The sequence below is a fragment of the Musca autumnalis genome, unplaced genomic scaffold (assembly GCF_047663935.1).
Source record: "Musca autumnalis isolate F117 unplaced genomic scaffold, ASM4766393v1 scaffold_3, whole genome shotgun sequence".
In the NCBI taxonomy this organism is placed as follows: domain Eukaryota; kingdom Metazoa; phylum Arthropoda; class Insecta; order Diptera; family Muscidae; genus Musca; species Musca autumnalis.
In genome coordinates, this window is record NW_027411866.1 from 148,166,818 (window position 1) to 148,194,235 (window position 27,418).

Sequence of the window (27,418 nt, forward strand, 5' to 3'; positions counted from 1 at the left end):
GTCAAGAGAAAGGGTGATGCCTACGACCCTTTCCAAAGGAAAAACTGCTTCTTACGATCATTTATAAAAAATGTTGCGATGCTTTAAAATGGAAAGGGTGCTTCCTAAGACCCCTTAAAATAGAAAAGCTGCTTCCTAAGACCCTTTAAAATGGAAAGGGCGCTTCCTAAGACCCTTTAATATGGGAAGGGTGCTTCTTAAGACCCTTTAAAATTGAAAAACTGCTTTCTAACGCTCTTTCCAATGGAAAGGGTGCATCCTAACACTCTTTCCAATGGAAAGAGTGATTCCTAAGACCCTTTCCAATGGAAGGGGTGCTTCGTTAGACCCTTTCCAATAAAAATGGGGCTTCCTAAGACCCTTTCCAATGGAAAGGGTGATTCCTAAGACACTTTCTAATGGAAAGGGTGCTTACAAAGACCCTTTCCAATGGAAATGGTGCTTCCTAAGACCCTTTCCAATGAAATGGGTGCTTCCTAACCCCCTTTCCAATGAAAAGGGTGCTTCCTAAGACCCTTTCCAATAGAAAGCGTGCTTCCTAAGGCCCTTTCCAATGAAATGGGTGCTTCCTAAGACCCTTTCCAATGGAAAGGGTGCTTCCCAAGACCATTTCCAATGAAAAGGGTGCTTCCTTAGACCCTTTCCAATGGAAATGGTGCTTCCTAAGACGCTTTCCAACGGAAAATGTGTTTCTTAAGACCATTTCCAATGGAGAGAGTGCTTCCTAAACCCCTTTCCAATGGAAAGGCTGCTTCCTAAAACCCTTTGATATGGAAAGGGTGCTTCCTGAGACCCTGTCCAAGGAAAGGGTGATTCCTAAGACCCTGTCTAATGGAAAGGGTGCTTCCTGAGAGCCTTTCCAATGGAAAGTGTGCTTCCTAAGACCCTTTCCAATGGAGAGTGTGCTTCCTAAGACCCTTTGCAATGGAAAGGGTGCTTCCTTACACTCTTTCCAATAAATATGGGGCTTCGTGAGACCCTTTCCAATGGAAAGAGTGTTTCTTAAACCCCTTTCCAATGGAAAGAGTGCTTCTTAAACCCCTTTCCAATAGAAAGTGTGCTTCCTGAAACCCTTTCCAATGGAAAGGGTGCTTCCTAAGACCCTTTCCAATGGAAAGGGTGCTTACTAAGACCCTTCCCAATTGAATGTGTGTTTCCTAAGACCCTTTCCAATGGAAAGGCTCCTTCCTAAGACCATTTCCAATGAAAAGGGTGCTTCCTTAGACCCTTTCCAATAAAAATGGGGCTTCCTTAGACCCTTTCCAATAAAAATGGGGCTTCCTGAGACCCCTTCTAATGGAAAGGGTGTTTCTTAAGACCATTTCCGATGGGAAGAGGGCTTCTTAAACCCCTTTCCAATAGAAAGGGTGCTTCCTGAAACCCTTTCCAATGGAAGGGTGATTGCTAAGACCCTGTCTAATGGAAAGGGTGTTTCCTGAGACCCTTTCCAATGGAAAGTATGCTTCCTAAGACCCTTTCCAATGGAAAGGGTGCTTCCTTACACTCTTTCCAATAAATATGGGGCTTCCTGAGACCCTTTCCACTGGAAAGAGTGCTTCTTGAACCCCTTTCCAATAGAAAGTATGCTTCCTGAAACCCTTTCCAATGGAAAGTATGCTTCCTAAGACCCTTTCCAATGGAAAGGGTGCTTCCTTACACTCTTTCCAATAAATATGGGGCTTCCTAAGACCCTTTCCAATGGAAAGGATGCTTACTAAGACCCTTCCCAATTGAATGTGTGTTTCCTAAGACCCTTTCCAATGGAAAGGCTCCATCCTAAGACCCTTTCCAATGGACAGGCTCCTTCCTAAGACCCTTTCCAATGAAAAGGGTGCTTCCTAAAACCCTTTCCAATGGAAAGTGTGCTTTCGGAGACCCTTTCCAATAAAAAAGGTGCTTCCTGAGACGCTTTCCAATGGAAAGTGTGTTTCTTAAGACCATTTCCAATGGAAAGAGTGCTTCCTAAAACCTTTTCCAATTAAAAGGGTGCTTCGTAAGACTCTTTCCAATGGAAAGGATGCTTCCTAAAAAACCCTTTCCTAAGACCATTTCCAGTGGTGTTTTCTAGACCCTTTCCAATAAAACAGGTGCTTCCTGAGACCCTTTTCAATAAAAATGGGGCTTCCTGAAACCATTTCCAATGGAAAGAGTGATTCTTAAACCCCTTTCCAATAGAAAGTGTGCTTCCTGAAACCCTTTCCAATGGAAACGGTTCTTCCTAAGACCCTTTCCAATGGAAAGGGTGCTTACTAAGACCCTTCCCAATTGAATGTGTGTTTCCTAAGACCCTCTCCAATGGAAAGGCTCCTTCCTAAGACCCTTTCCAATGGAAAAGGTGCTACCTGAGACCTTTTCCAATGGAAATGGTGCTTCCTAAGAACCTTTCCAATGGAAAGGGTGCTTTATACGACCCTTTCCAATGGAAAGGGTGCTACCTAAGACCCTTTCCAATGGAAAGAGTGCTTCCTAAGAACCTTTCCAATGGAAAGGGTGCTTCCTAAGACCCTTTCCAATAGAAAGGGTGCTTTATAAGATCATTTCTAATGGAATGGGTGCTTCCTAAGACACTTTCCAATGTAAAGGGTGCTACCTGAGACCCTTTCCAATGGAAAGGGTGCTACTTAAGACCCTTTCCAATGCAAAGGGTGCTTCCTAATAGAAAGGGTCAACTGGTATTCTTGTAGCTCGATACTGCATTTAGCTCCTTAATATGCGTATCTTATAGAAAAATCTAGTTGACAACTTGCTAGCTAAAATAAATCAGGAAATTTTAGCCGAAACGGATTAACACATATATATTCTTAGTGCATGGCGATTAATCTTACCACTGCACCACGGTGGCTAAATTCAGTGGTTTAAAGCTAATCATTTTCTAAAGCCGTTTCCTCAATATTTGGGAAATAACTGGAAATAACCAAACACATTTTATCCTCTACTCATCTTAAGTTGTATCACTTGTTTCTTTAATTTTTACACTTACTTAAAGAGATAGCAGATGAAAAAAGAACGTCAGGAAACACCTGGTTTCAAACATACATGAGTGAAACAGAAATGGGAAAACAAACTTTATGACAGTCTCAATGTCGACGATCTATGTGACAATTGTATGTTATCAACACAACGTCGACAACAACAAAAATGACGGATATATCAATCGTCTATATCAACATTAAAAACAATAAGACAAAGCTCAGGTGTTACGTGTACCTGTTTGAATGTTTACACAGAGAAGGAGAAAAGCACATATTCAACGCTTTTATATACACAAGTGTGTGTGTGTGCAATAACCAAACAAATGTTATGCATTGTTTGAAGTTTAAGTGATAGCAACCATCGAACCTATACTTTCTTACTTTGCCATGAATACAAATCATATGGAAACGGAAGTTACGAAACATTCGTAACTCGTCGACATTCACTCATATGATAGTGCTTGGCTTTTGAGTGGCATCCACAAGTCTATGCCAACTATGAACAAGGGTGGATGTGAGTGAGTGATTGTGAACTGAAACAAACAAAAATTCATGCGGTTAACCGAAAACAAAAAAAAACCTAGGCAGGGTGTTGTAAATGATATTAAGATTTCGGAAATGATTGTTTATGTTTGAAGTATTTCCCCAATGGCTTAACATCATTTTACTCTCTATTACAGAGTGTAATGTTTACAAAACGAACTGACAGCATAGCAAAATTTGTGATCGCTACCAATATCATGATTTCATCCCGGCGAAGGAGATTTTCATTTGGCTTTTTCAGCCATTTTGTAAGAATATTAAACTTAACAGTGATATCAAGATTACACTCAGGTTGATGTTAAAATTTTTATAACAGTTTATTATAACACAATTTTAGAATTGTAATGGTTACCATATCAATCTTATACACAGATGATCAGGGATCTAGAAAAGAATTACGACGCATTTTCGATGCATTAGCATAATACTGTACTCTTGGTCATATATTAGAAGATTAAAAAGCTATTCATAAGTTGTGTTCTCTGTTCACCACATCACACATACTACTTTATAAGAGAATTGCCTCTCTTTAATAGTTGTCGTTCGAACTTCAAATAACTCCATTACAATCCCCACGCATCGAATTTGTACAAATGTCAAGCATATGTAAAACATAAATGCATTTGAAGCGAAAACTTTTTCGTGCGTATTGTGTAAAAAGGGAGGAGAACATGTGACTTTGTGGCAAAAACAGGAAAAAAATGGACAATGACGATGCGATGATGATGATGTCTAGGATGATGACGATAACCACAACAAGAGATGAAAATAAAACCATACCGAAAAAAGAAACCCTTTCAAAACAAGTTACTGACTGACAATTCCAGTCAAAACAATCAAAAACATGCAAAAATACTACGTCAGACGATAGACAGAAATTTGAACAGACATACAACATACATTTGTATGTATGTATGTATAAATTGGCAAATCAAAAGGACATAAAAATGAACAATACAATTGAGCTATTTATAGATGTACGAAAGAGAATTGTCTGAAACAAAACTATAAATTACAGTAGACAAAAAGTTATGTTGTTGTTTATTGTTTACATAGTTTGTTTGGGAAAAAAGCTTATTACGCATCCATCATTTAGTGGTACCGTGTAGTAATATTTTGAAATACCGTATGTAGGAATTATGAATATTTTTTTCGTTTTGGATCATAATTAATTTGAATAGTTATTAAAGTGTTTCTGTGTCGGAAACTTAAGAAATATATAGCCCAAAGGACACACGTGGAATTTGAAATATTTAAAAACTTGGGTTGGGCGTGCAGTAATTTTCCCACCCAATAAAAAACACTCTATTACGAAAAAAAGGAAAAGAAAAACAAGACTCCCACAAACGTTATGAGGGCCACCTTACACCTGAAATAATAATAATAATAATAATAATAATAATAATAATAATAATAATAATAATAATAATAATAATAATAATAATAATAATAATAATAATAATAATAATAATAATAATAATAATAATAATAATAATAATAATAATAATAATAATAATAATAATAATAATAATAATAATAATAATAATAATAATAATAATAATAATAATAATAATATAATAATAATAATAATATAATAATAATAATAATAATAATAATAATAATAATAATAATAATAATAATAATAATAATAATAATAATAATAATAATAATAATAATAATAATAATAATAATAATAATAATAATAATAATAATAATAATAATAATAATAATAATAATAATAATAATAATAATAATAATAATAATAATAATAATAATAATAATAATAATAATAATAATAATAATAATATAATAATAATAATAATAATAATAATAATAATATAATAAAATAATAATAATAATAATAATAATAATAATAATAATAATAATAATAATAATAATAATAATAATAATAATAATAATAATAATAATAATAATAATAATAATAATAATAATAATAATAATAATAATAATAATAATAATAATAATAATAATAATAATAATAATAATAATAATAATAATAATAATAATAATAATAATAATAATAATAATAATAATAATAATAATAATAATAATAATAATAATAATAATAATAATAATAATAATAATAATAATAATAATAATAATAATAATAATAATAATAATAATAATAATAATAATAATAATAATAATAATAATAATAATAATAATAATAATAATAATAATAATAATAATAATAATAATAATAATAATAATAATAATAATAATAATAATAATAATAATAATAATAATAATAATAATAATAATAATAATAATAATAATAATAATAATAATAATAATAATAATAATAATAATAATAATAATAATAATAATAATAATAATAATAATAATAATAATAATAATAATAATAATAATAATAATAATAATAATAATAATAATAATAATAATAATAATAATAATAGTAATAGTAATAATAATAATAATAATAATAATAATAATAATAATAATAATAATAATAATAATAATAATAATAATAATAATAATAATAATAATAATAATAATAATAATAATAATAATAATAATAATAATAATAATAATAATAATAATAATAATAATAATAATAATAATAATAATAATAATAATAATAATAATAATAATAATAATAATAATAATAATAATAATAATAATAATAATAATAATAATAATAATAATAATAATAATAATAATAATAATAATAATAATAATAATAATAATAATAATAATAATAATAATAATAATAATAATAATAATAATAATAATAATAATAATAATAATAATAATAATAATAATAATAATAATAATAATAATAATAATAATAATAATAATAATAATAATAATAATAATAATAATAATAATAATAATAATAATAATAATAATAATAATAATAATAATAATAATAATAATAATAATAATAATAATAATAATAATAATAATGATAATAATAATAATAATAATAATAATAATAATAATAATAATAATAATAATAATAATAATAATAATAATAATAATAATAATAATAATAATAATAATAATAATAATAATAATAATAATAATAATAATAATAATAATAATAATAATAATAATAATAATAATAATAATAATAATAATAATAATAATAATAATAATAACAATAATAATAATAATAATAATAATAATAATAATAATAATAATAATAATAATATAATAATAATTTTTCCAGAAACATCCCAGACGGGACAGGGGAGACTTCTCTCATATCAATGAGTCCACTCCGATTCATATTAGCTCAATGATATGGGACCTACTGTTTATCGCCGAGTCCGAACGGCGTGCCTTACGACACCACTTTATAGAGAAGTTTTACATGGCTGAAATACTCAGGAAATGTCGCCAACATTACTGAGGGGTATTTTGCCACCGTTGAAATTTTTGATGTTGCCTGGCCGGGGAATCGAACCCACGACCTTCTGCGTGCAAGGCGGGTGTGCATACCATTGCACCACGGTGGCACCCAACCTGAAATATTTGGGCTATTTATAGAGAAGATGCAGTTTACCCACTGGCATATGTTGTTACAAAGTACAAGGCCGATACTTCTGTAGTTACAAAGTACAAGGCCGATACTTCTGTAGTTACAAAGTACAAGGCCGATACATAGAGGAAATACGATGGATTGGCAAAGGTGTCACAAGTGGAGTCTATCACATTTTGCTGGAGTCGGAGTCGTGAAACAAAACTCTACTCCGACTCCGAATGCATTTCGGTCCACTCCTTCCGGTACCCCCCACAACAGTTCGAAAATGTTCGGAAAATTTGTGCGCATGATAACTCTTGAATGAAGTAACCGATTTGATCCATACTTTGCACATCGTTAAATTTCTACCAGACTTAGATGAGGTTAAAATATGGACTCTATTGGTCCATTCCTTCAGATTAGGACCTGCTCTCGAATCGCTTTGATTTTTGTTGCAACAACTTGTATTCACTGCCCCCCATACGACGGTACAAGTTTCATCAGGGCAAGTCCATACTTTCTCAGAAAATAGCCTGAAAGATGCAAACAGTCCCTACGACACCGTGTATAGTGGTTGGAACGCAAGATAACTCTCGAACGGATCTGGCGATTCGGTCCAAAATTTGGCCTTCGTAATATTTTGTCCAAACATAGTTTAAACTCGAAGATAAGCCATATCGGTCCACATCCCAATATATCTACCAGATATAGATCAGGTTCGAATATGGGCTATATTTGTCCACTCCTTCGGGTACCTCCCACACAAAATTTCGCATAAGAGAGAGCACGATAACTCTCGAACTGTTCAACCGATTAGTTCCAACATTTGGTCTTCGTCATATTATATCCAAACTTAGTTTCATGGGGCAATACCGGTCCGCAACTTCCGGTACTTTTACCCAATATTTAAAAAATGTCGCTAAAATGCTAGGACGATATCATTTGAATGGGGCAACCAACTTGGACCAGGCTTTGGATCTCCTAATATTTTGTTAAAATTTATTTTGACTTCTAAAATGGCCCATATCGGTCCTCCCTAAGGGGTACCTCCCCCACAAAATTTCATCATTTGTGTGTTAGTGCAGTTAATCCCTCATCCACATTTTTGTCGGCAAGTTCAAATGTCCAAAAAGGGCCACAAAATTCTGAAGAGACCTTAAATAGGTAGGTGATACTTTCACTTTACATTGGCTGAGGGTATATATCTGTCGGCAAAGCCGACTGACACTTTTTTACTTGTTTTGAAAACAATCACATTGATAGATGTTGAAATAGAACAAAAAGTTGCGCAAAATTTGCCCAATGTATTTTGTGAAATTTGTCAGTTTTACTGAGTATTTACACTTTCCGGACATCCGAACCACCGAGCACAAATTTTCTCCTATAACGATTTCGTAAACAGATCGAAAGGGATCCCATATTCTTTTACAGTAATTTTTGTCTTTTTCGTAGCCGAAGTCGGAGTCGTGAAAAAACAACTTCACAACCCTTGTCACAACAACACCTAAAGCTGATAGCTGTCATGTTATAAAGTATGAGTTTGATTGGGGATTTGTAGTTAGATGGAGGTCAGAACATCTAGTCGCCACTTTCACCCGGTGGATGAAAGACTTGCTGCAATTCGACTAAAAGCTAAATCTTCAATATCCGGCTTATCAGTGACCATGTCCCCACTGATGGACAAGGGTAAGCAGATCAAAGATATATGTAAAGAACACCTACCACCTGATACAAAAAAAAAAGAAATCACGTTTTGATATATGGCTAACATTCGTCGTTCGTGCGGGGTGTACGATCGATCCGACGAACAAACATTGACTTGAATCTCTACCCTGCTGCTAAAGGAACATACCTGATTAAATTTAGCAAATAAGTTACGAGTAAGTTGGACATCGGATAGATGGAACTACAACATATCGCCATTTTATATTCCATACATTTCACCCAATTGCTTAACGAAAGTGCTCTTTGCTCAGACAATGTATCGGAGCAGTGGCAAAGTATTGTCCGCGCCATACAAACAGCCGAAATATCCATACATATAAACCAGAGGCTTCAACCAGGGAACCCATACGAAGCACTACACATCCTAATGATGAGAAGCAGTTTCCCTGTTGCCCAACACCAGCATCACTACACCCCATAACTACACATATCAGTCGGGGACGGAACCAGGAAAGACTCTACACCGACCGACGCCAGTCATTATTGGCATTCAGAAATAAGAAGTCTAGGACCTATAGAGTGAAACAGGAAGTTCCCCAAGGTGGGGGACATATCTCCGAAACTACTTAACCTCAACATTCGACGCCCTCCAGACAATATAGATATCGTAATGTATGCGGATGATTGTACGATCTTGGAGTCGGGTCCTATCAACGATCGGTTAAATATATACATATCTTACTACAAAGAAAAATTTGGCGATAAAAAAAATTATCATATTGACGAAATTCGATAAAATTATTTGATCACAAATTAAAAATACAACTGATAAATTATTTCACATATTGACTAAAATATTTATCGATTTTTTATATTGAACTGATAAAATGGAATATGTGGAATATTTTGATAAATATTTTTGTCAATATGTCACATGAACCACGAGTTGTATCGGTTATACAACGACATCAGCATAGTGATGATGATAAATTTCATTAAAAAGGTGTATAAATTCGGGTCGTATGGCGGTACACACAGAACTGAAAGGCCAAGGCTTCGATGGAGTAATCAAATGGAGGAGAGATATAAAATACGATATTTCAAAATGGGAAAGGAAAGCAAGAAATAGAGGGTAGATGAAGTTCATTCTTTTATAAAAGTGCGATATATTTCTATTTCATTGCCAGAATTTTCTATTGGAATACTAGAAGAGGAGATATTCTCATTTTCGTAATTTGAACCATGAATTGTATCGGCTTTATAAGTACAATGACATCAGCAAAGTGACAATGACAAAGCCAACGTGGGAAAGAAAAGCAACAAATAGAGAGGAGTGAAAATTTAGTCCTAGTTCGGCTTATAGAACATTTTTTGTAGAGACCACCGAAACATTGGGATCAATTTAAAGCTCCAATAATCGAAAAAAATGGTAGCATTTATTGAAATGCATCCAACGGAAGCTTGGATATTGGTCATTACAATTAGATTAAAAAACAAAAACAGGTAAGAGAGGGCTATAGTCGGAAGGGGCGTACCATATGATACACTACACCACTTTTTCTTGGCACAGTTTTCAAAGAAGTTTATTTTATATGATTGTGACACTTGGTTTTCATGTTCCGTGTTCGTAATTTGTCGGAATATGCCACCAGAATTTAAAATTTAGACCAAACATTAAATTTGGATATTTTTCCTGCAATGATCAATTTAGCCACTAAATGCTATCCGACTTTGACCAAAATATAACTGCAATCTCTCCCATGTTTACACCACTCACAAGTAAAACTGTGGCATCCCTGTAAATAGTAGGCTGTAACTCTGTTATCTGAACACGTACACCAACATAATTGTTAACAATGGAAAGATCAAGAGTTTCTCTTTTAAATATAATTTACGCGGGTGAAATATATCTTCCAGGAATAAAGATATAGTCTTTATACCAAAAATTTTACCAATTTTCACACAAAAGTTTTGATTTTTCAAAATAGTCTGGCTTAATCCCATTGTTGTTGTTTTAATATTTTAAAACAACTATTTTATTAGTGGAAAAGATTTGACATTGTTCGCCAAGGGGTAAGGCAGGGAATACTATAGTTTCGATCCACGCCACTGGATCTCATCAGTTCCCTTGTTTCTTGTTTGTGGATATTCTCCACCGAAGTTATTTTTCAATAACTTCTTCAACAAGAAACGTTTTATACCCAAACATCAATCGTCAGCTCGAAGTATAAAGGTAAGCAAAGAAAAAAGTTCAATGAGAAGTTTTTCCTTGGCAACCTCATACAACTCCGACGAAAGTGTCTGCGAAACAATTCAAACCTCTTCCACTTGTCTGTGTTGTCGAATTTCGACAAATGCACACACCAAATTTTTGGTTGGTCTGCTTTACAGCAAAAACAACACACGTCGTGCCAGTGTCTTCAATTTGAAGCATTGTGGCGTTTTTTTATTGGGATAGCGTGTGTTGTTTTTGCTGTAAAGCAGACCAACCAAAAATTTGGTGTGTGCATTTGTCGAAATTCGACAACACAGACAAGTGGAAGAGGTTTGAATTGTTTCGCAGACACTTTCGTCGGAGTTGTATGAGGTTGCCAAGGAAAAACTTCTCATTGAACTTTTTTCTTTGCTTACCTTTATACTTCGAGCTGACGATTGATGTTTGGGTATAAAACGTTTCTTGTTGAAGAATTTATTGAAAAATAACTTCGGTGGAGAATATCCACAAACAAGAAACAAGGGAACTGATGAGATCCAGTGGCGTGGATCGAAACTATAGTATTCCCTGCCTTACCCCTTGGCGAACAATGTCAAATCTTTTCCACTAATAAAATAGTTGTTTTAAAATATTAAAACAACAACAATGGGATTAAGCCAGACTATTTTGAAAAAACAAAATTGCAAACGCTATCCCAATAAAAAAACGCCACAATGCTTCAAACAAAAGTTTTGATCTATTTCACCCGCTTAATATGATCATGTTAAATTGCAAGCTTCTTCTTTGTCGTAAGCCCAAACCTTACTTAAAATTTCGAGTGGATCAGATCATCAACGCGACTTACAGAAACGATGGAAAATTAGATAAAAATTTGGTCGATTTCACCCCCTAAATATTTTGCGATTACCACCAAAAACTAATCGTTTCTATTCGGGTGACAACCCGACCGTCATAGAACATTTTTTGACGAATGGTCCATAATTGCGACCTGGAGTTTGATTACAGTTTCTGATAGACTGACAGATGGACACACATCTCAAAATCGCTTTATCTCATCGAGATATGAATTTTGGTATACCACATGGGGGTCTACAGCGAATATTTCGCTGTGTTACACTCATTTTCGGAAAAACAAACGTATAATACTCTTTAATCATTGTATTGGTGTAGGGTTTAATAAATAAATAAAAAATATAATAAATAAAAAATGGGAAAAATGAAAAAATCCCAATCTAGTTTGCAGCGTTGAAAGGTGAGATTTTCTATTAGATTTGGAGAAATTGAACTTGAATACAAATTTGGCTAATTCACCAAAAATGTAGTGAAGATCCGATCAACAAATTGCGACCGGTATATATTTTTCTTCAGGGTGGAAAGTCTTCACAGATTTAGCCAGCTTGTCCGCCTGTGAAAATCATTCTAGCGTCCAAATGAATTGAAGTTGATGGATAAAATTAGATATATAGGTCCACGGTTTGGTATAGTCTCTATATTACTCAACACGTCGCTTCCGAAATTTTTGAAGGTATTATTCCCATTTCTCCCTCCGAATTGGTTGTAATTTATGAGTGTAAAAATATATTTATTTAAAACTGTCTAGCAGACCCACGTTTTGTGGTAGCCCATATAATACGATACATAGCTTCAAGATATTTGAAGATAGTAGTACCTGGCTGTAATTTGCGATTTTGTGTTTCCAGGGTTAAAAATATAAGTATTTATTAAAAACTGTCTATACAGGTCCATGTTTTGCTTTATGTAACGGCACCAACCGATTTCAGATATTTTGAAGTTCTTTTTTTTATTACATTTTCGTTCTATCATGGCATTGGTTCTCAAGGGTATAAGTCATCTCCACGAATATTTGTGGGCATAGGCCCACGTTTTGGTATAACCGCCCGATTTTAAGTATTTTGATATTTTTAGCTAAATTTTCTGACCAAATTAGCTATAATTTGGTACTTTGTATTTCCAGTGCTCAAAACACTACCCACCAAGGTTCGTTGAGTAAGCACGGTGCTCTTAAATCAAATTTAAATTGAAGGTGCTTACACCTGGGAAGTATTTACGGATTCTGAAACTACAATGTTCATAGATGAGAAAAATCAAAAAACAAAAAAAAAATTGCCGGAGCGCTTTTTAAATAAATCGCGATTGAAGTTGACATTTTTAGTGGTTGTTTAGGTTTTCACGATTTTGCTTAGAACCCGCAAGTCCTATCAAAATGAGACTGAAGAAAATGTTGTAGCTATGAAAATTCTTTACAATGTTGACCTTGACGATATTTTCGTAGGTTTTACAATTTTTGAGATATTGAAGTTCAAATTGGGACAATGCACTGACTGTATCGCCCCCTTATAAAACAATGTCATGAAGGGTGCACCTTAACTAACTTTTAATGAAAACTGCTTACACAGGGGAAGTTTTTGTGAATTCTGAAACAGCAATGTTCATAGATGAGAAAAATCGCTGTAGGGATTTTTAAATAAATCGCGGTCAAAATTCACATTTTTAGGTGTTTTTTAGGTTTTCACGATTTTGCTTGAATACGGCAAGTCTTATCGCCATGGGACCTGAGAAAATCTTATAGCTGTGAAAATTCTCTACAAGTCTGACTTATGTAATTTTTCCGAGGTTGTACAATTTTTTAGATATATAAGTTTAAGTAGGAAAATTGCAGTCATGACATTGTTTTATAAGGAGACGATACAGAATTGATTTTGAATTGTCCCAATTTCAACTTCTATATCTCAAAAGTTGTAAAATCTACGAAAATATCATTTAAATCAATCTTGTAGAGAATTTTGATAGCTACAACATTTTCATTACTCCCATTTTGATAGGACTTGCGCTTTCCAAGCAAAATCGCAAAAACCTAAACAACCCCTAAACATGTCAACTTGGATCGCGATTTATTTAAAAACCGCCCCGGCGATTTTTTTGTTTTTTGATTTTTCTCATCTATGAACATTGTAGTTTCAGAATCCGCAAAAACTTCCCAGGTGTAAACACCTTTCATTAAAATTTAATTCAAGAGCACCGTGTAAGGTTATCCAGAATGCGAATTCAGGCCTTAATCTTCATTTGCTTTCAAAAGTTTTTGTGAGAAGAACCCACCAAAGAAAGAAGGAAATTATAAAATATTCTTCGCGAAGCTTTAATAAATATGTTTTACATATGTATATATTTTTGATAGAACTTAAATATTTGTTACTTATATTTGATAAGAAAATATGGTTTGGCAGAAAATAAAAGCCTGAATTCGCCTTTTGTATCAACTTCCTAAATTTGCCTTGGGTAGTACAAAAGGTAGATTTGTTAATATTTCCATGTAGTGGATTTTTTTTCGGTTGTCACCATTTTTCACTTCTGGGATCGCTAACACTTCATCTATGAGTAGTTTCAACAACACATAGGAATATTTTAAGAGAATAGCAAATTAAAACGGAAAATATCTATGACAAGTGTTGATGACGAAGTGTAGGAGGCATATCCTTAATTTATCTTTACAAACTTCCAAACACGTTCTTTCAATTTAAAGCATCAACTGTTGCCGCCTATCCGACTAACTGTTGTAGTTCCTCGGCAATTTGATTGACTTGCAATGGTAGTCATAACTTTTGTTTATTTCCCCGGGATTTGTGAGAATCTTAAAAGTTTGTTTTGTATTCTATTTATCGAACGACTCTTTCTCTTTCTTCTTCGAAAGATTTTTTGTTTGTTTGCTATTTTTTCTACTTTTACGGGATATGTGATGACTTTCTGTCACTTACATTGTCATGCATATGCAATGATGAGTGCGCGGGTCTGAGTTAGTTGTCATGTATCATTGTGTGGTGTTATCTTTGTTTTTTTTTCGTTTAACTTGTTGTTGTCGTTGTGTTTTTTACACTTACTACGCGTCATTGCCTCAGGATGTCATTTCAGTTTTTACAGACACTTTTGTTTCAAATGTAATTTAATCATACAAATACAAAGGTAGATAGGTGGGAAAGATATCGAAGCTTTTACAATCGCATAATAACTTATGAGTACCCTACACGTTATAAAGGTATGGGATGGGAAAATTCTAGGTAGTAATGTTGTCGCACATTCGGAGTTTTAGTTTGGTAGAACGACATAAAATAAAATTATGTACCTACTGTATATACTATAACCCAAGAACTGCTCCGAAGGCGCAAGTGGGAGAAGTATCTTTTATAATTCAGTGAAGGTCGATTGGTCCTCATTTGATTGCCGAGTCTGAACGAATTGTCGAACATAGTACGTCACCGTTTGTAGAGACGTTTAAACACTTGTACTGAGGGGTTTTTGTATCGTTTAAAAATTTGAAGTGGTCTTGCTTGGTAGTAGAACAGAGACATCCAGTGAATGAGGCATCATACCCATTATACCCATATCTTGAACATGATTCTGTTTGAAGGTCTCTGAAAACTAACACATTGATCAATGCTCGAAACCCACCGAAAGCATTTGAGACTACAGCCAGACCAATGGAAGACAAATGCCACCTATTTTTAATGTGTCTATATGATATCGGAATCGGAAGCTATAATTTAAAGGAGTTACAAATGAAAATTTGAACCGAAAGTACCTACCATAATATAGTGAATGCCACAAAAAAAACCGAAGAGCGCAACAAAACCAAACATTGTTGATGGTTGTGGGTAAACGTGTTTTCATGTGTTGATGGTGCGCGTCTTCCTGTATGAATGATTGCATGTGTATGAATGACTGTAGGTGTCGTTTAATAAAAAATAACATGCAAGTATGCGTGAGTGTGTGTAGGATAGGTCTCCATGGAATGAGTTAATTAAGACTTTATTTATAGTGAGAAATTAAACTTGTTTTAATTGAATTTTATGTGTAAAGAGCAACAATAACAACAACAAGAACAAAGCGATTAAATCAAATTCTTCTGCGTGGTAGGAAGAGGGAAATTTGCCGAACAGCATAAAATGATGGAGTTGAAAAAAAAAACAATGCTGGGAAATTAAAGAAAAAATAAATTAAATTATAAGTTTTGTGTTACAAAGTGTTTGGAAGCAGATGATAAAACCCGATCCAAAGTGGTGTGGATCTTTGATACCTCAATATGCAAACTAATGTTCAACTAATAACAAAAATTAAAAAATGTACCTCTGGAATGAGACGGTTATTCATGTAAACAAGTGATAACGAGGTTAAGTTCGCCCAGGCCGAAATTTGTATACCCTCCACCACGACCTGTATTGAAGTGAATTGAAGCAATTAGTTTCCTTTCGTTTATAAAAGTACTAAGCTCTTCCTCTTATTCCTTGCAAAACAGAATATCATAACTGATGATATTCCCGGTAAAATATATCATATGGGACACTATCGTTGTTCTCACCAAAACATGGACCAATATTTACAATTTTAAACTTTGGTTAAAATTTCAAAATAACGAAAATCCGTAGCACCGTTCTATGGAGCCGGTATAAAACGTTGACCTATACCGATAAATTTCTGGTGGAAATCCTATGCCCTCAACGAAGACTAAATGCCAAATTTAAATCATTTCGGTGGGATATTGGGGCCAAAATCTTTACAATAGCGAGGAACAATTCTACGGGGGAGGAGCAATTCTACGGTGGCCATAGGAAAACGTGGAGCAATACCGAAAAATTTGACGTGGGAAATTGTATACCCCTAACGAAGACTAAATACCAAATTTCAGCCGGTGGGATATTGAGGTCTTAATCTTCAAAGTACATACCGAAAATCAAGGAAAATGGGAGCTATACGACAAATTTCAGGTGGAAAGTTTCATACTCCCAACAACGACTAAATACCAAATTTCGGATATTGAGAACTCAATCTTCAAAATACATACCGAAAATCAGGAGGTACTGTTCTAAGGGGGGTATATTAAGATGTGGACCTATCCCGACAAATTTCAGATGGAAAGTTTTATACCCTCAACGAAGTCGAAATATCAAATTTTAGCCATTTCAGTGGTATATTGGGCCACATCCTTTAAAATACCGAAAATCGGGGGGTACCATTCTATGGGGGATATATGAAGACATGGACCTATTCCGACAAAATTTTATACTCACAACGCAGACTAAAAACTAAGTTTCAGCCATTTCGGTGTTGTAATGAGGCTAAAGGCCTGCGTACATAAGCTGCCTCGCCTGCTTACCTTGCTTGCTTCTTTTTGACCTCTCTCTCTAGATCATGAAGATCTCTCTCTGGAGGAAGCCTGTCCACTAAATCGTGGCAGGGATGCTGATGGCGGTAACACCCAAGGAGGTAGTGCACTGACAAAATCTTGTTGTGTTGATGTACCGGTAAAATCTTCGTCTGCTCATCAATATGGTACACAGATGCCATTAGGAGGCACCCTGATGCAGTTCTCACGGCGGCATTCTGGCCGTACCGCTAACATTTACATAACACATAGACCGGTCTGTTGCTTTGTAAGATGTCAACAATGTTTCTTTCACTGCACCCAAGTGCTGTTTACCAGCTATGAGGGAACCTAGTTCATATGTACATCTGATCTTGTCGTGCTATCGAACGGTGCTCCCAATATTTTAAGGTAGTTTGTGGTCGAAACCATAGATCAATATGCTCAATGGGAGCCCCATTTCATCCGTCTGGACTTGACATGAGGTTGTAATTGTTGTAGCAACGTAAATATGTTCGATCGTTTCTATATCTTTTAAGTTATCTGGCCCTGGTTCCTCTATGTCCATATTAAAAAAATCTGCGATTTGGAGTGACTGCGACCATAAAGAATCAAGAAAAAGATGAGCGGAGTTATTTGGACAAGTTAAAAAAATCAGCATGTCATGCGGTACCATGCACATTCGGGGCACATGTTGATTGACTGGGCTTCGATGGAGGGGGTGGTCTCCGAGTACGGCATTCATACTTTACCTTTGCCTTTGTAACTGCATCTGTGTGAATTCTATCCAGTACTACCTGATAGACTCGTTGAGTTAGAGGTTCTCGCATGTACCTTTGAACCTCTCCCTCTAGATCATGTATATCTTTCCTGACGTGCATAGGTGGGGGAAGCATATCCACTAGATTGTGACAGGGATGCTCTCGATAGCTGCAGCTGCATTGACAAAAATTTTGTTGTAAGGGTAAACAGTTGTCTTGAAGAGGCACACTGTTGCTGTCCTCAGCACGGCATTCTGGCAGGTTCGAATATACGTCCACTGAGTAGCGCCAACATTTGCACACCACCGTGACGTCGCATAGATAACCACAGACCGATATATGGCGTTATAAGAGGTTAACAAGGTTTCTTTGTCAGCACCCCAAGTTCTGCCGGCAAGCGACTAGAAAACCTTTTTCCTAACTCTGATCTTGTCGCAAATAGGTGTGGCTTGCTGGGAATATTTAAACATGCTATCGAATGACACACCTAATATCTTGGGGTAATTAGTGGTTGAAATTAGGACACCAAGAGGTTTAGTTTGGTGAATAGAGAATTAAGCGGCGGATTTTTATACCATCAGCATTTATGCTAACGAGGGTATATACACTTTCATACGGGTACAATGTGCCTCATCGAAATAATCGTTTTGGACCCCAAGTATGTTTGGACGAAATCCTTTTCAGGCAATTTGGAGTCAATTTAGAAATGTTCGTCCGTCTGTCTGGCTGGCTGGTGCGCACGATAACTCTCGAACGGATGAACCGATTTTGTCCAAAATTTGGCCTTCATAATATTTTGTCCAAATTTAGTCTAAGTCCGAAGATAAGCTATATCAGTCCACTCCTTCAGGTACTTCCTCTACAAAAGTTTCAAAATGTTGGGAAAAATTGGGGACATGATAACTCTTGAAGAGAGTGACTGATATGGTCCATACTTTACACATCCTAATATATCTTCCAGATAGAGTCCAGATATGGACTATATTTGTATTTATGGACTATATTTTTATTTACTCCTTCGGGTATCTTCCACACAAAATTTCGGATAAGTTCACTTAAAGACTTGCTCTCAGATCACTTTAATTTTTTTGAAGCAACTTGCATTCGCTGCTGCAAATACGACGGTAAAAGCTTTTTCGGGGGCAAGTCCATACTTCTTGAGAAGACCGCCCGAAAGGTGTAGAAGCCTATGTAACTATATATAGTGGCTGGGAATCACGAAAACTGGTCCAAAATTTAGCCTTTGGCTCAAACTAAGTTTACCCCCCAATATTTAAATGGTGTTCTCCTTAGGTACCTCCCCCCACCAAAGTTCAACATTTGTGTCTAAGTGCAGTTTAGGGTCTGTTCGAAGATCCTTTGGAAATGCATACATGCTTTCTGGCATACTGGTCCAAACTGAAATGACTAGTGGGCGTGATATCTATAGAAAAGATACGACTCCCAAAATAAGATCCACTTCCATTATAGACTACGTCGGTCCATTTCTTTAAGTACCTCTTCTGCAACACTTTTGAACTTTGATCCTAATCCACGTTTTTGCCGGTTCATACGTTTTTTGGAAAAAAAAGTGTTTCAATTTATAAAGGCTGAGGGTATATCTCTGTCGGCAAAGCCGACTGATACTTTTTTTACTTGTTTCATATTCCTTAGATGAAAAACTCCTGGTCATCTAATTGCTAAAAAGTACCAATCAGATTCCATGCGGATCAAACACTTTGGACTATTTCGTGTTTCGGATGACATCAGCTACAACGCTCATCGTATATTTTGGTGGTTCCTGTACGGCTATGGGGACATTTAGAGCGTAGCACACTCCTCTTGGGCCTATCATTCGCAATGTCCTCTATAATTTGCCATCTAAAAAACACGGAACTTTTCTCGTCGGCCTCGCCGTTGAAAGTAACAGTCGTTCTATCGCCCTTTTTCCCGGATTCGAGAGTGATGAGTTGCCCAAAAATCATTTAATCTTGTATTGCTTTCGGGGGTCTAGCCACCGTTCACGCTTTTGCGCACCTCTCTTGAGTTTTCCGGGTTCGTACGACAAAGTTCATCATGCTCATTTGCCGTAGTCCCGTAGTCTAGAAAAATGATCTGCTTTCTGGTGTTCGACCAACAGGTACATATGTAGCGAATAGCTGTGAGCATATATCCCCAAAAATTATCTCAACCTCCCGATGAACTGAGGGAATGTGCTACGCTCTATTCATCCGATCATTTTGCCTAGGACGTACTGTCGAAGCTCGGTTATTGGCTTCCAAAAGCAAACTAATATGAGGCATATAAAGACGGGCACATGGTGGTAGGCAGTGGGGACATGGGGACGCGGATCCGCACCCCGGAATGAAAATTTATCATACACTTTTTGAACATTTTGCTTCAAAAAAGTGATATTTGTCTAGGCCGGGCGCAACTATTCATCGGCGGTATGTGCATATCAATCAACTTTACAGCGGGAGTCACACACTTTACTACTACCCCCCATAAATTCCATGTATAGGTTACTAGAGTCAAGCTCAAGCGATTAGTGGAAGTCCTCCACGTCGGCTTCTTGTCCATGTTTTTGCAAAACGGGTCAGTCATTTTAGTTGGTGCTGGTAGGGTTTTTTGGAACTTTCGGGTCATTATCTCATGAAGTAGTGACTTGCCGTTTTAATACACTTTTGTAAAAACTTTGTATGGAGAATGCCTGAAGAGTGGACCAAATTTCAACCTGATCTATGTCTGAAAGAAATAATACGATGTGCAAAGTTTGGACCAAGGTTTCGGAGTCGAGGTATTTTTGGCTCGACTCCGACTCCGACTCCAGACGAGTTTTTTCACAACTGCGGCTCCGACTCCGGGTCGACGCCGAGAGTGAATTCCTATACCACTAAAAATGAATAAAATATGCCCAAATTTTTAACTTTTTCCTATTTTTTGGCCTATATAGGCCAATGTGTTAGTTTTTCATTACATATTCATTAGAAAGGTCATTCGTTCGAATACATTCGAACATATCAATACTGCTTCTGCCGAATCTTACATTGAAAAATAGCAAAGTTAGAAATTTTTGCGAAATTTACCGAAATACATAAACATACGGTTTTGTGAGAAAGAAACGAGTAAACCTGATAAAGGACAATGAAAACTTGACCATATCGATTTCTTGGATATATATTTTCGTTGGAACATTTTTGTAAAAAATTTCATTTTGTTTTACTTTTTGAGTTCAAGAACAAAAAGGACATGGAAGGAACTGAGCTAGAAGGACAGCATATTCGACAGAAAGGTTCCTAATTATATTTAACTGAAAACATGTCATCTAAAAATGATGAAACAACATCTCTAAACGGTGATATGAAGCTATTTTCTCAGTGATTGATGGGGGTCAATCAAAAAATGCATTATGTCATAACTCATAAATTTCAGCTATGGGATCCTTTAGGGTTCTCAATTGGGGCTTTCATTCCGAAAAGGAATTTTTCCTCCCCCAGATACGATTTTCCATAGAGACCACAATGTCATTAATACAAAACAAGAATGACTTCTAATAAAAACAAGATAAGAATACCAATATACCTTTGCGATAAGGCCAGTAAGACTTCTGACGAAAGAGGTTAAAGGTCCAATTTTAATTCGATTGTCATATAACTTTACTTTTGTTTGCAAAAATGTAAAGAATCAATTGGATCAACAAAATAAGGATGAATAGACTACACTTCAGAGGATAGTAAATATCCTGTGAATTGTCCTTTAACTTAGTATAATATACCGTTTGAATATTGTTTTCTTATACGTTTCTTTTAAAATAAATAATGATTTAAAAAAAAAAATGTTCTTGTTCCAAATTGAATGTTGTATTTCTATAACGTGGAAAAAATTTCGCTCGGAGTCGGAGTCGAGTTATTATGCACACTGTTGTTGTTGAACTTCTGTGGGGTGTTGGAGCACTCTGTGGGGGGGGGGGTGGAGGGGGTTGGAGCCGATATAACCCTTCTTGAAGTAAACCGAAGTATGGACAAAATCTTACAAAGTGCAAAATATTAAACAATTCGGTGGATTCGTTCGTTCGAGAGAGAGAGCTGGTGCACCAGACCATACTTGGGACCTTATACCCTAATAAAAAGTAATTTGTTCTTATCAAGACAAAATGCACCATCCTTGGTGACAATTTAAAAACGACTCAGATAGAAATCTTAACCTGTAGTTGGACGAGAATTTGTCAATTTTTTAGTGGGCGGTACGAGATGAATTGGGCCGAAGTAGTCAATTTTCAAACTTGATGAATGTTTATAAGAAGTATTAGGATATGCATTGTTCGCATGCATTTGTACAGTACAGTTTTTACAGCTTTCCGGCCATTATATCAGGAAGTATTTACATCTCGAAAAAATTGTTACCACAAAATAGCAATACAAGGGCTGAGGTAAAAAATGGAAAAACACCTAACAGCTTTTAATCTCTACTTTAACTACATATGTTGATCTTTCAAGAGGGGAGGATCGATATATGAAAAGTTTTCGTTTGTTGGTCTAAAACTCTGTTATAGCATGAATTTCGTCAACAATATATGTGGTTGTAATGAGGATCTCTAGTACTACCTATGGTAAAAATTTAAGCAGGTGTTAAACAATAACATACCAATACATTGTTACGCTATCCATTAACAATTGAGTCATATGTGCGTAAATTGCCTAAAAACTTCGTCATCAGCGTGAAAAGTCAAATCCAAAGGACTGACTTGTGCGCATATTTTTTAAGAAAAAGAACATTCTACTTACATGCAATTGTTGTGGAATGAAACCTGAAATAAAAAAATACAAATTTGAATTATTTAGAGAACATACATAAGTCATATAGAGCAAATTATTACATTTTCATATAGACATACTTTTATTCAATATAAAAACTTTATAATCATCGCAATTACCAACAAAAAACCAATGACATTTAGTTTAAAAAAGACAATCAAATGATCATTGCAGATAAACAAAGTTAAGTTTGATGAGCTTGAACCCCCACCATTTAATCATGTGTGTGCGCTGATGCGATATCGAATACCAACTGCAATAGACCATAACGGTATGAGAACATCGACATCAACTTAAAAAGCAAGAACAAGAGCAATAACATCAAATCGTCATATGAAATAGAATACTACACAAATTTTTGTATCAAACAATAGAGACCCACTTCTGCAAACTTTTCGAGTGCGACGAGGGTGTGATATACATGGCCAACAATTCAACTCATTCTCCCGTTAATAGCAACAGCACGCGTAATTGATGGCATTTAATTGTGCACAGAGACAGTAGTGGCGTTGAATAAAGTTCAATTCCAATGATAAAAACTTAGCTTTAAAACCAACTATCAAACGAACGACCAACCCACCCACATTTTCCATTCAGAAGGTAGGTTAGTCGCTACGTGTGCAGTTGGAATTCATCACTTCACTCGCATATGGGGATTACTGGATTTTGTATATGGCTAAATGTTTGTATGTTTTGAGATACGGCACTATTTTTGTTTTCTATTTCGTGTAGAATGAATGTCACGGTTGAGTGACTTAATTTACAATGAAAACAACAACACAAAAAAAACTAATGATGATGTTTTGACGATGTTGACGACTGCGTATTTTTGTTTTCATGTAAAATTTAACAATAATGACATTATGACGTTAGTAAATTGTTAATAAACTCATTCTATTGGGAACAACAATCCGAAGTAGCAAACATTTTTTAGAAAATCAGATTACCACTCCCTAGGTAGCTGAATTGCCACCGTTAAAGATTTGTTTCAAAAATCCATAGGCCTCTAGGAGTGCATTCTTTAAACGGTTTTTTAAGCATCCGTAGGCCTCTATGCGTAGATCTTTTAAACAATATTTTCAAGCGTAAATGAGCCTCTATGCTTGCATTTTTTAACAATGTTTTTCAAGCATTAAGGGCCTCTAGGCATGAATTTTTTTACACACTTCATTTTCAGGCATCAATGGGCCTCTAGGTCGGATTTTCTTAAAATTTTTTCAAGTATTCATAGGCTTCTAGGCCTGGATTTTTTGACAACTTTTTAAAGCAACCATAGGTTTCTAGGCGGCGATTTTTTAACAGATTTTTTAAGCATCCATAGGACTCTAGGCGTGGATTTTTTAAAAAATTTTTTTAAGCATCAGTGGGCCTCTAGGCGTGGATTTTAGGCGTTTATTTTTTAAATAATTTTTTTCAAGCTTCAATGGCCCTCTAGGCGTTTATTTTTTAAATAGGCCCATATGCGTTAAATTTTTTTCAAGCGTCAATGTCCTCTAGGCGTAGATTTTTAAACCATTTTTTTAAGCAACAATGGGCCTCTAGGCGTGTTTTTTTAAACAATTCTTTCAAGCATCCATGGCCCTCTAGGCGTTGATTTTTTAAACAATTCTTTCAAGCATAAATGGCACTCTAGGCGTGGATTTTTTAAAAAAAATTTTCAAGCATCAATGGGCCTCTAGGCGTGGATTTTTTTTCAAGCATCAAGGGGCATCTAGGCGTGGATTAAAAAAAAAAAATTCAAGCATCAAGGGGCATCTAGGCGTGGATTAAAAAAAAAAATCAAGCATCAATGGGCATCTAGGCGTGGATTAAAAAAAAAATTCAAGCATCAATGGGCATCTAGGCGTGGATTAAAAAAAAATTCAAGCATCAAGGGGCATCTAGGCGTGGATTTTTTAAACGATTTTTTTTCAGGCATCAATGGGCCTCTAGTCGTAGATTTTTTAAACAAGCATCAATGGGCCTCTAGGCGTGGATTTTTTAAAAAATTTTTTTCAAGCATCAATGGGCCTCTAGGCGTGGATTTTTTAAACAATTTTTTTCAAGCATCACTGGGCCTCTAGGCGTGGATTTTTTAAACAATTTTTTTCAAGCATCAATGGGCCTCTAGGTGTGGATTTTTTAAACAATTTTTTTTCAAGCATCACTGGGCCTCTAGGCGTAGATTTTTTAAACAATTTTTTTTCAAGCATCAATGGGCCTCTAGGCGTGGATTTTTTAAACAATTTTTTTCAAGCATCAAGGGGCCTCTAGGCGTGGATTTTTTAAACAATTTTTTTCAAGCATTAATGGGCCTCTAGGCGTAGATTTTTTAAACAATTTTTTTCAAGCATCAATGGGCCTCTAGGCGTGAATTTTTTAAAAAAAATTTTTCAAGCATCAATGGGTCTCTAGGCGTGGATTTTTTAAACAATTTTTTTCAAGCATCAAGGGGCATCTAGGCGTGTATTTACAAAAAAAAAAAAATTCAAGCTTAAATGGGCCTCTAGGCGTGGATTTTTTAAACAATTTTTTTCAAGCATCAATGGGCATCTAGGCGTGGATTTACAAAAAAAAATTCAAGCATCAATGGGCCTCTAGGCGTGGATTTACAAAAAAAAAAAAAAAAAATCAAGCATTAATGGGCCTCTAGGCGTAGATTTTTTAAACAATTTTTTTCAAGCATCAATTGTTCCACAAACATCCCTGAAGGGACAAGGGAGACTTCTCTCATATCAATGAGTGCACCCCGATTCATGTTAGCTCAATGACTTTGAAATATATTTACAAAGTTGTTGTATTGATCACCCCTTATTTTAAAATTTTACAACTATCAACTATAATTTCCTATTGTTATGTTCGCTAGCAATTCCACCTCGTCACTAGGGCAAGGGTTGGCGCATTACTTATTCAGTAATCTATTCTGCACAAGCCGTCACTGCGTTCGATGGTCCATTTCCTTACGGTACACTGTCAACTCTTCCGAGAAGGTACTCTTAGACTTATCCAGGCGCTGGTAGCTGGCCAAGTAAGTGTAGTTAGCACTGGATATATTTCTGACTCACTTCATCACACGATAAATGGGCAATGCTACGACCCCAAGCTGCTAAAATGTCTGACTAGTGGCATGCGTCTAGTTCTGTCGATTATAGAGGGGGTAAGTTACTGGAGAGACTGGAAATAAGGTGTTATTTGTCATACGGGAGGCGAAAGTTAAAACCCTACCACCGCATGGCTCGTATGAAGAAGTCGATGAAGTCGAAAAGCTACCTGACAAAGTGTATATAGAGATGCCATTCACATCATAGCCCCACCAAGGGGTGCCTAATATTGTCGCTTCAGATAACCAAGGGATTCTTCTGGTTGCGAAGGATCTAGAGGGTTATTCTACTACACAACAACATCATCACTGGCTGCGACGATAAAGCAAGACGTACGACAAAGGACAGAGATATGTCAGTTTCGATTTCGTATCTATAAGCGCCGAAAAATTTAGGGAGTGGTCGGAGGTTGTGTTTCCCACTCAATTATCCGACAGACATCATATTCTATTTCGATATGTCGTCCGTCGGATATGTCGTCTTTGGGATAAACAATTGTAGTTCTGGAACTGTCGGATACTCCCCATGAAATGTTTTTCTGTTATAATAAGAACCGCGATGACTATCCCAAATCGACCGATATAGTTTATATTAGAATCTGATCTATGCCTGGAAAAATATTACATTAAATATGTGCAAAGATTTTATAAAATCGACTACGCCCTTTTTTAGAATTGTCGTGTGCACAATTTTAGCGGACATTTTTGAAGGAACCCGAAGGAGTGGACCGATATGGTGATTTGGGAACCTGAGCTAAGTTAAAAAAAATACAAAGTGCAATGTTTCGACCAAATTAGTTGATCCGTTCGAGTGTTATCGTGTACACGATTCAGATAGAAACACAAAAGTAAGGACTGGGTTATATAAAACACCATTGGGGATATAAAACATTTTTGCAGAAAATTGTAGCTATAGGCCCACACGTGTATATACCTCTCATAGAACGGCACCTCCAGATTTTGGGAATTTGGAAGGTTTTAGCCAGGGTTTCGGAGTCGGAGTCTACGAGTCGGAGTCGAGCAATTTTGCTGGAGTCGGAGTCGAAAAAATTACTCGACTCCGACTCCGGGCGAAATTTTTTCCACGTTATAGAAATACAACATTAAATTTAGAACAACAAAATTTCTTTAAAAATCATTATTTATTTTAAAATAAAGGTATACGAAAATATATATGCAAATTATATATTATACTAAGTTAAAGGACAATTCACAGGATATTTACTATCCTCTGAAGTGTAGTCTATTCATCCTTATTTTGTTGATCCAATTGATTCTTTACATTTTTGCAAACAACAGTAAAGATATATATACTTGAATTAAGATTGGACCTTTAACCTCTTTCGTCAGAAGTCTTATTGTTCTCCTCACAAAGGTCTATTGGTATTCTCATCTTGTTTTTTATGTGAAGTCGTTCCTGTTTTCTATTAAAGACATTGTGGTCTCTATGGGAAATCTTAGCTGGGGGAGGAAAAATTCCTTTTCGGAATGAAAGCCCCAATTGAGAACCCCAAAGGATGCCATAGCTGAAATTTCTGAGTTATGACATAATGAATTTTTTGATTGACCCCAATCAATCATTGAGAAAATAGCTTTATATCTCTGTTTGGAGATATTGATTCATAATTTTTAGATGACATGTTTTCAGTTAAATAGAATGAGGAACCTTTCTGTCGAATATGCTGTCCTTCTAGCTCAGTTCCTTCCATGTCTTTTCCATTTCCACAT

The 27,418-nt window shown here is 35.2% G+C and overlaps 1 long non-coding RNA gene across 1 annotated transcript in view; it reads right to left on the minus strand.

Annotated features, from left to right (window-relative positions):
* Positions 1-27,418, minus strand: part of LOC141396387 (uncharacterized) — a 118,503-nt gene that overhangs the window by 69,275 nt on the left and 21,810 nt on the right. The window contains exon 2 of the long non-coding RNA XR_012411151.1: positions 22,582-22,604. This is a non-coding gene — a long non-coding RNA (uncharacterized lncRNA). The remainder of the gene's footprint in view (positions 1-22,581; positions 22,605-27,418) is intronic.